Source organism: Dipodomys spectabilis, unplaced genomic scaffold, assembly GCF_019054845.1.
Source record: "Dipodomys spectabilis isolate Male_0828 unplaced genomic scaffold, ASM1905484v1 ptg000454l, whole genome shotgun sequence".
Lineage (NCBI taxonomy): Eukaryota > Metazoa > Chordata > Mammalia > Rodentia > Heteromyidae > Dipodomys > Dipodomys spectabilis.
Window position 1 is genome coordinate 875,801 of NW_024871131.1, and position 9,187 is coordinate 884,987.

At 34.6% G+C, this 9,187-nt stretch overlaps 1 pseudogene; it reads right to left on the bottom strand.

The window, feature by feature from the left end:
• Positions 1 to 8,705: 8,705 nt before the first annotated feature.
• Positions 8,706 to 8,805, bottom strand: LOC122098044 (annotated as a pseudogene).
• Between the last annotated feature and the right edge of the window lie 382 nt (positions 8,806 to 9,187).

Consider the following 9,187-nt stretch of genomic DNA (forward strand, 5'->3'; position numbering starts at 1 on the left):
AGTAGTGATTGTAGAGCTTTTTGGGAACTCTCCAGTGGATTATTCATTATCTGTTCTGTCCCCTGAGTATCATGAGTGGGTTTGGATACTCGAACTTGCCATTTGTCTTGTGTTTTTCTGGCTTGCCCTCCACATTTGGGATGAAATTAACACCAGTTTTGTGCTAGAACACTATCTTAAGTTAAGCATCAAACAAAGTCTGTAGTTGCATCGTAAAAGTCTGAAGATACACTTTAGTTCAACAGATATATCTATTCAACATCAAACAACTATGTATTAATGGGCTACGAACCACAAAGAAGAATTTTGCAAACCAGAAATTATCAGGTTTAGGGAGAGATGTGGGTAAAAATAGGAATACAGGGATGTGGAAAGGCAGAGTGTGAGTAAACTTAACTAAGTCTTAATCTCAAAGCGGGAAATAGGTTGAATAGAATGATAGTAGAGAAAGAGAGAAAAAAGAAAAGAAATAGAAAAAATGAGACAAGAAAAAAATAGAAGAAAAAAAATTAAAAATTAAAAAGTGAAACACTTAAAAACTTAAAAATTATGCAAAATGCAGACATAATATTCAGAGAAGAAATTGTATAGGATAAGATAAGGGTAGGGCTAGAAAGTAGATATGAAAAACTTAAAATTAGAAATGCTTAAAATATTATATAGATATAAAGAAGTAGTGCTGGTTTTGAATTGAGTAATAAATTTCTGGATTAAGTGGGTACACAATGGGTGATAAGGTCTAATAATAAACTATGGGTATATCTGAGGATGAGCAGAATAGCAATTAAGTCACGTAAAGAAGAACAAAAGAAAAGAAATTGTGAAAAGAATGAGAAGGAAAGAAAAAAAATGATCAAAGGTTAGTAGAGCTAAACAAAAGAAAGTTATAGAGAAAAGAAAAAACACAAGAAAAAAGCACACACACTTATACCCCGAAAATAAAAATTATAAAAGGAAGAAAAAAAAGTTAATAGAAAACAAAATTTTTTTAAATGTTAAAAATTAAAATTAAAAAAATGTTTTAGGAAAAATTTTTTTATAAAAAACTAAAAAAAGAGTTCTTTGATTTTTTTGGGGGGGGGGATGGGAAGATCCTGTATCTCCCTTGTGTCATTAACCAGTCTCTAGTTGGAGTCTTTGGTCGTTTTGTGGTCTTTGATTTTCCTGTGGCTTCGTTGGTTTCTTAAGTTGGTTAGTTTGAGCAGGTAGAAAAATGCTCTGCTTTACCCAGGATTTTGTGATCCTCATCCCAGGCTTATTCAATGGGAGGGAGATCTGCTGTGAGTATCAAAAAAGTGGGAGATGGCTGTTTCCTCTAGTTTGGAGATACTGTGATGAGGCTAGGTTCTGGATAGAGTTGAGGCCTTTCAGCAAACAGTAGCTTTTCCCTGAGGGGCTAGCTTGTGAGACACTCACAGAGCCCAGACTGGAGCCTTTCTCAGGGTTTAAGTTTACTGAATTTCAATTGATTGTCAAGTCTGCTGTAGGGAGGGGCAGCCTCTGGCTCTGTTTATCCAGTGAAGACATCTACTCCTGGGGCTGTCAGACCTTGCTCTCCCCAGGCTGGGTGACTTTTCCCTGGGTGGGGCTGAGCCTAGCAGGACAGGTTAGGTTCCTGTGACTTGCTACATGACTCTTGTTTTCTTCCAAGGCCTGAGTTGGAGCTAGCTGCTCAGCCAGGCCTTTGTCAGTATCAAAGGTCTCTGGTAGTGAGGGGGGAAGGGTGGCTTTCCCTCCTCTGTTCCCTGAGAAGGAATGAGGATGTCAGGCTTCTACTCACACCAAGTCTTGGTTCCTGGGTTGTCCCTTGTCTGTGAACTGCAGGATGAAGATATCTGCTTCTAGTTAGCTTTTGCTGGGGTTGAGTAGAATCCGCTCACCTGCTGCGTCTGGAGCCTTTGTCCTGGGCTCTCTGTGTTGCAGGTTCGGCATCTAAGGCTGGCCACAGCAACCACCACCACTGGCAAGCGCTCAGATCTGTCTCCTTGCCTGGATTTTCCCTCTCTGGACTAACTGTCTTCCTGTGATGGCACACTTGGTGTGACTCTCTGGCTTAGGACTGTTCACTGGAACAATAAAACTGCTTTCTATGCAACAGCTTGTTTAGCCTCCAGCTTCTCCTCTGCCATCTTCCCGGAACTTTTTCTAGAAGAATTTTTAGTGATACTCAAATATGTAAGAAATGAGGTAATTTGCCATTCTTTTGCACTTCATAAATGAGAAAGAATTTTCTAGGTGTTTTTAAATATATCATAATATAATGTAGAACTATTCTGTCACATCGTATGATAATCTGATAAAGATATTAGAATAAAGGACACATTGTACTAAGTTTTGGGATGTTAATGTATATAATTATTTTGATTGTGGAAAATTGTGGGGATTTCAACTTTGGGTATTTTTCTTGTTAGGCTGGCATAATATCAGTGGTTAATTTTAGGATAGTGATTCCCTTTCTACAAGAACATGCACCTTATCTGTCCTTTTAAACTTCCAATCATCAATGGCATCATAGTTGTACACCAACTTGTCTAGCTTCCGACCTTAGCTGGTCAGGATCCTGCAGTCCTTCCAATCTTAGTTCTTAGATAGTACAGGATGGTGGAAATGATCCAATGCACCCAGCTATAGATTGAGAAGAAAGTCCACTAAAATTTGGCCTGGGATCTGTTCTCAAGCCTCCTAAATAGTTAAGAGTAGAGATGGGAGGCCCTGGTGCCAAGCAGTAACATTATTTTTAAAGCAATTAGACATATATGAGTTACGCTTCTGATTACCGCAGGAAAAGAATAAAAGAGCAGTGAAGCACACAGGACATTCAGATTTTTAACTAGAAACTCAGAGGCTGAATCAGCTTAGCTACCTACTCAGGAGGCTGAGATCTGAAGACCACTGTTCAAAGCCAGTCCAATCATGAAAATATATGTGATTATCTCTAAAAAATCAGAATGGAATAGTGGTAGACAACTATCCTTGGGCACAGAATCTTAGGGATAGTGCCCAGGCAGTATCACACTTCAGGAATGATGAAGACAGGCATGAGCATCTGCATATGTGCATGTGCGTACCCACGTGTACGTGAACACACAAACACACCAATGAGTATTTCAATATGACCTTCTTTATTTTTTTTACCTTTTTGTACTCTGTTTTCCTGAATTAGTTCACAAATTAACAAAATCAGCTATGCAGCTATTTACATCAACTCATCATGTTTCTCTAAAGTCTATTCTCTTTTTGCAAGCCTCCTTTTATTTGACCCAAAAGTAAATTATTCAGGAGGGCAATTCATCTCCCTCAACTCTGTAGTATTAGATTATTGTTTAGGTTCATATCCTAAAGAGACACATTATAAAAATTACAGTAAAAAATTTAGAATTCATCAAATGATAAAAAAACAGGTAGAAAGGATCAAATGCTGATCGTTTTTCCAAGTATGTTATCTATGGTACCTAATTTAATCCTCACAATAATCCCGTAAAGTAGAACTACTTCCATTTCTAATTCTCAGATGATGATATTGAAGTCTTCAGAGTTGGAATTACTAGTACAACATTGCACAAATGGTAAATCTTAGCCTGCGCCCCATTCCCACCGTATCAAATAACTTCATTCTAAATTATGACTAAAATACCAGCACGTAGTCTACTAATTCTAGGAAAATTTCCCAGAATTATTGTCCATATTCTAATAATATTTCACTTTATCTTTGTTAGAAAATAGGAAAATAAGCCTGATGCCGGTGGGTCTACCTGTAACCCTAGCTACTCAGGAGGGTGAGATCTGAGGAACGCGGTTCAAAGCCAGCCTAGGCAGGAAAGTTCGAGAGATTCTTACCTATAATAAACCACTAATAAGCCAGAAGTTTCACTGTAGCTCAAGCGATACAGTGATCACCTTGAGAGGAAGAGCACAGGGACAGTACCCAAGCCTAGAGTTCAAGCCCCACGACTAAACAAAACAAAAAAGAAAAGGAAAGGAAATAGGTAACTGTAATATGAAAATTCTAAGTTCATAATCAATTTATACCTCCCTGGTGAAAGGAACTGCTAAACTATAACATTCCTGATTTCTAGCTCAAAATTGTAGAAATCATATTCTATCCCATGACAACACTGCACTACCTTGGGACCCAATCTCTCTTTAACACAGTCATAATGAAGGAATGACCTCCCCAATTCCTGATGGAAACAGACTGCAGGTCTTATGGACCAATCATTTCCACATTGTAGCTCACCTAAGTTGTTTACTATTAGAGGTATTTTGATTGCTTTTTATACCCAACATTTTGAGAGAAATGTACTACTTTAAAATGCTATTAACAAGCAAGACTGATATAAAAATCACCTTTGACCTCAGATAAATATTTTTCCAAAATGCAGTCTCACCTATCATTAATGGTAGGAACGAGAGGTTAAAAATAATACACACCAAGACCTAAGCATGAATTAAAGATTCTCCAAGTTGTGAATACAATTGGTTTAAAAAGACATCAATACTACTGCATATTTTTCAAAATTTATTGTGATACTGAAGATTCAGTCATAAAATATTAACACTTGAAAATAACTCATTTTCTTGGAAGTAGGACACAAAACACAAGATTAATCCTAATCATTTTCAAATACATTTATTTTTTCCACAAATTCATTCTTATAAAGATTCTAAAACTAACTGAAGTACAGATATACAAAGAAAATAATTTAACTGCATTATCTACATTAAAAAAACTTGCTAGAAAACAAAGTTATAATAATAATTAGCTTACCAAATTTACTTATACTCTTTTATTCTATTTCATTTGCTTTCATAAAAACCGGGTTTTCATAAAATGATGCATAAAAAACCCTATATACCCACTTACATCTTCAGATGTTACTAATATTTATTTCAGAAATGTATTTAGCCCTATAGTCAATGAAGTGAAATAATACTAAAATATTCAAAGGCTTTTCAGAAATTGCAAGACTAGCTCTGGGTTGATATTTATATTGGAAAAAATATTCAAAAATCCTTATTTGTTAAAGTTATGAGAGTTACTCACAAAAAAGGGCCATTAGTGAAGATCCCACTGCATGTACAAAACAACTTCAAATGAATCCACAATCTGGAGGTGACACAGGCTTTTTGTTTGTTTTTGAAAGGTATATCTAACAAGCATATCCACAATACTGATTTTCAGTCCATATGATGAGATATTCAAACTTAATAAATACAGGGTAGATTATCTTAGTGAGATTAGATATGATGTTACAAAGAAAGTTATTTTCAACAAAAATCCGGATAGAATTTATCCACCTTGTGTTTCACAGGAATAACCAGAGAGTAATACCTGTTTGGTCAAGTAGGTCAAACTCACTCCATGATTATATCTTAAAAGTATAACCAATTTAAGAGGTCAAATACATATTTTGTACTGACAGTCATCTTACAGCAATAACTTACTACCTAATTATATCTGCATCTTCTTACCTAACATATAATCAGAGCTGAAATTGGTCTCTTTAATCTAACTTAATGTTGTATATGCTTTGATTATGATGATGTTATTATTTGACAAATAAAATGTACAGAAGAGTGGCTCCATAGAAATGACATGACAGAACACTGATAAATAAAAACATTGCAACACAGCTAGCTCTTTTCAGCCTCACCCTTTCCACATTGGCAAGCAACATTGCAACAGCACACTCACACATATACACATACACACATGTGTGCACATGTACACACATATATATGCATGCTAAATTCAGGGTTTAGTACAAAAAGTACAAATAAAATATTAGTGATTTGGACAAACGTTAATTTGCCTTATTACAAAATAATACACAATCCAGTCACCACTTGCCTCGCCACATGTGACCACTTAATTTATGTTAATTAATTAATTCATTCATTTGTTTTGTGCTAATACTAGCCTTGAATTCAGGGCCTGGTTCTGTCCCAGAATTTGTTGTTTTTTTGTTTTAGTTTTCTCAAGCCTAGAATTTTACTGCTTGTCGCACAGCTCCATTTCTAGCTTTTGCTGGTTACTTTCAAATCAGAATCTAATGGAATTTTTTTTGCTTGGTCTGGTTTCAAATCACAATCCTCAGATTTCATCTTTCTGATTAGCTAGGATAAACACACGAGCCACCAGTGTGGCTTCTAGATTTTCCTCTATAGCTATCTAATGCACATACTTATATAGTAATTTAAAACGTAGAGTATAGAAGCAAGTTGTACAGTGATGATATTGTCCTGTCAGAAATTTAAGCTAGTAAATTTCTTCTTAAAACCATGAGCAAAAATACCATGATATAATATAAGAAAACTCACTATTGAACATATGATCTTTAAGAGTTTTCTAATAGATCCATTATTTGTTACCCAACATTAGAAAAAAACTGTATAATACAGTAGTAAAAAAAAGTCTTTTGTAGGAATACTTAATTACCTTATTTTTAAAGACACCTGTTTTCATCTAAAAAAGTAGGCCTGTCTATTGTCTTCATGTGATTTTGATGGTTGAAGGTGCTTAATGAGAAGTCAAAGTGTATTACTAATCCTTTGCTATCAATTAAATCACCTTTTCTTCTTGGAACATACAATGATTAAAGCAATAGTTCATAATCAGCAAGCAATATTTCAGATTCACACTACCAGTGCAAGTGGATCACCAGTAATTAATCCTTGATACCATTTTCCACAAAGTTTTGTTCCAGATACAATCAGTCTGCCTTCTCTAGCTGCTTTCCTAGCCTGGACCTATTCCTTCACTCTACAGGAAAAGTGATATTCAACTGATTTCAGTCAGTTCTGTTACTAGAATTATCAGGGATTTAGATTCTTGTCTGTAATTTGGTCAAAGCTATGTCTCTTTATGTAGGCTATTAAAAATGTATTTACTAATTTCAAGTAAATACATAAATTCTGTTTCCATCTTTTTTAAAAAATAAAATTGTTTGAACTATAAATTGATCTGAGGCATGGATTTTGTGACTAGCTAGGTCATTGCACATCTGTCTCTTTCTTCCTCTCTCCCTTTCATGGTTCTCATAGATAATATGACTGCTCCATAATTATCCTAATTTATTTTGCTTTTATATTTTTGGTTGCTTCATTTCACTTTTTGCTCTGCCATTCCCCAAATCATTTACATAGAAGGCTTTATTTCATATTTTCTCGTTCCTAGAATAAGCTGCACATGAAGACACCACTGGTCCTCATTTTCAGTCTGTACCTTTCTACATGGAGGAAAACCTTTCCTCTGCTCTCTATCAATTCTCTACTCTCCAGTTAGAATAATTTCGAATAGTAAAAATGGAAAAAGAGAAAAAAATCATGGTGAAATAACAGATGTAGAATATTCACTGGATTTTTCTGAGCAGTTCAACCAACGTGAACTATTGGGGAATATATGTGCACCTGATTCCCACTGGTACTCAATGTCTCTGCTTAGGCAATTCTGATGAAGACAAGGCACAAGATGAAAAAGTGAGGAATGATATCATTCGCAGAAAAAAATGGAGAAGTATTCAAGCAAATTATTCTATTGGCTGCTGAAAATAATCAGCTTACTACAGTACAGAGACTACTTTCCAAAAAGGCCACTCATGTGAATACTAGGAATGATGATGAATATACCTCTCTTCATCGGGAATCCTACAGTGGACACTTAGATATTATCCATGAGTTGGTTGCTCAAGGCAGATATTCATGCAATAACTGTGAATTGCTGGACATCCCTACACAGTGCTTATATGTGGAATAATACCAGACTGGATTCTTTCTTAGTTCATCATGATGCATATCGCAATGCCCAAACTAAAGTCCTCTTGACCCCCTTGCATCTTGCTGTTTGGAATAGAAATAGCAAAAATATGCTGGATCTCCTACTATTGAATATTATCAAATTATCAAACCAGGTCTGAAGAACTTTGAAGAAACTGCATTTGATATTGCCAAAAGGATAAATATGTATCACTACGTTTTTGGAGTTGTGGAAAGCTGTAAAAATTGTTCTCCTAAGTCATAATGGTTTGGTTAAGTTTCTTAAATTTCAAAAATGCCAATCCATCCTTGTGTCCGTACAAAATATTTTCACCATACAAACAGCAGCAATATCTTACTTCAAAAATTCATGGACTCCATGGTATTCTTCAAGTGAATTGCCTGACTTTGATGTCAAAATGTATTCATGATTTGTTTGTATACATCTATAATGATTTCTGCAGAGTTTGTGTTTTTTAAATCAGAATTCATTTTAACTTATCTGTTGAAATGTGTAGTACAGAAACTAAAGATATTTCTGGTTTTTTTCTGAAAAAAGTATATTTTAATCTAATCTGTATTTTGTTTGTATAATATCCATAATCTATTTCATTCTCTCCTAGATATAATAGTTTGAATTCTACATTGTTTTATAATATATAGGTTCATTTTTAAATGTGTTATTTCAGATAGCATTCCATATAGAAACAGTTTAACATTCCTTTTTTTCCTAGGTCCTTATAGTATGTTATTTCTTTGGAATAAAATGACGATGTTATCTAATTTCAAACGTTTTGTAAAGATTATGCTATGTAAAGCCTTTCTAAGGTGAGGATTTAATACACTGATGTCAAACTAACTTTTAGTTCAATTAATTACATGTATTGTTACATTTTTATTTTTGTAATCATTTTTAATAACTGTTTTTCATTTCTTGCATCTGAAGAATGAAAAATATGGCATACTTCACAAATTTTCATATCATCCTTGTACAAGTGCCATGTTAATCTCTGTATTGTTGTAATTTGGGTAAACGTGCTGCTGAAGCATGTCATATCCTGTAAATTTACATAGTTAATGATGCAGTCTTTATAAAGGCATATATCCTTGGTTGACTGTTTGTAACCAGGAAAACTTATTGTTCCCAAAATGCTATTGATCTTAATTCTCTAAAATTCTGTGTATGTTGGAAAACTTACATTGTTTGGTCGATTGCTCACATTTGCAATTTTTTTTTGCAATGACTATTTTAAGTCTTTTTCAATTAAATTTGATCATACTTTGAAGCCTTTATAGCTAGATCCAAAGGTGATGGCTTTTCAAGTACTTATTTATCAACTGAGTTAGCTTTGTGGAGCTAATGGATTCAAAATAAGCCTTGCTTAAGAGCTACTTCTAAACCTCTGCAGCTTAAAATTTCCTAAATGAGGTC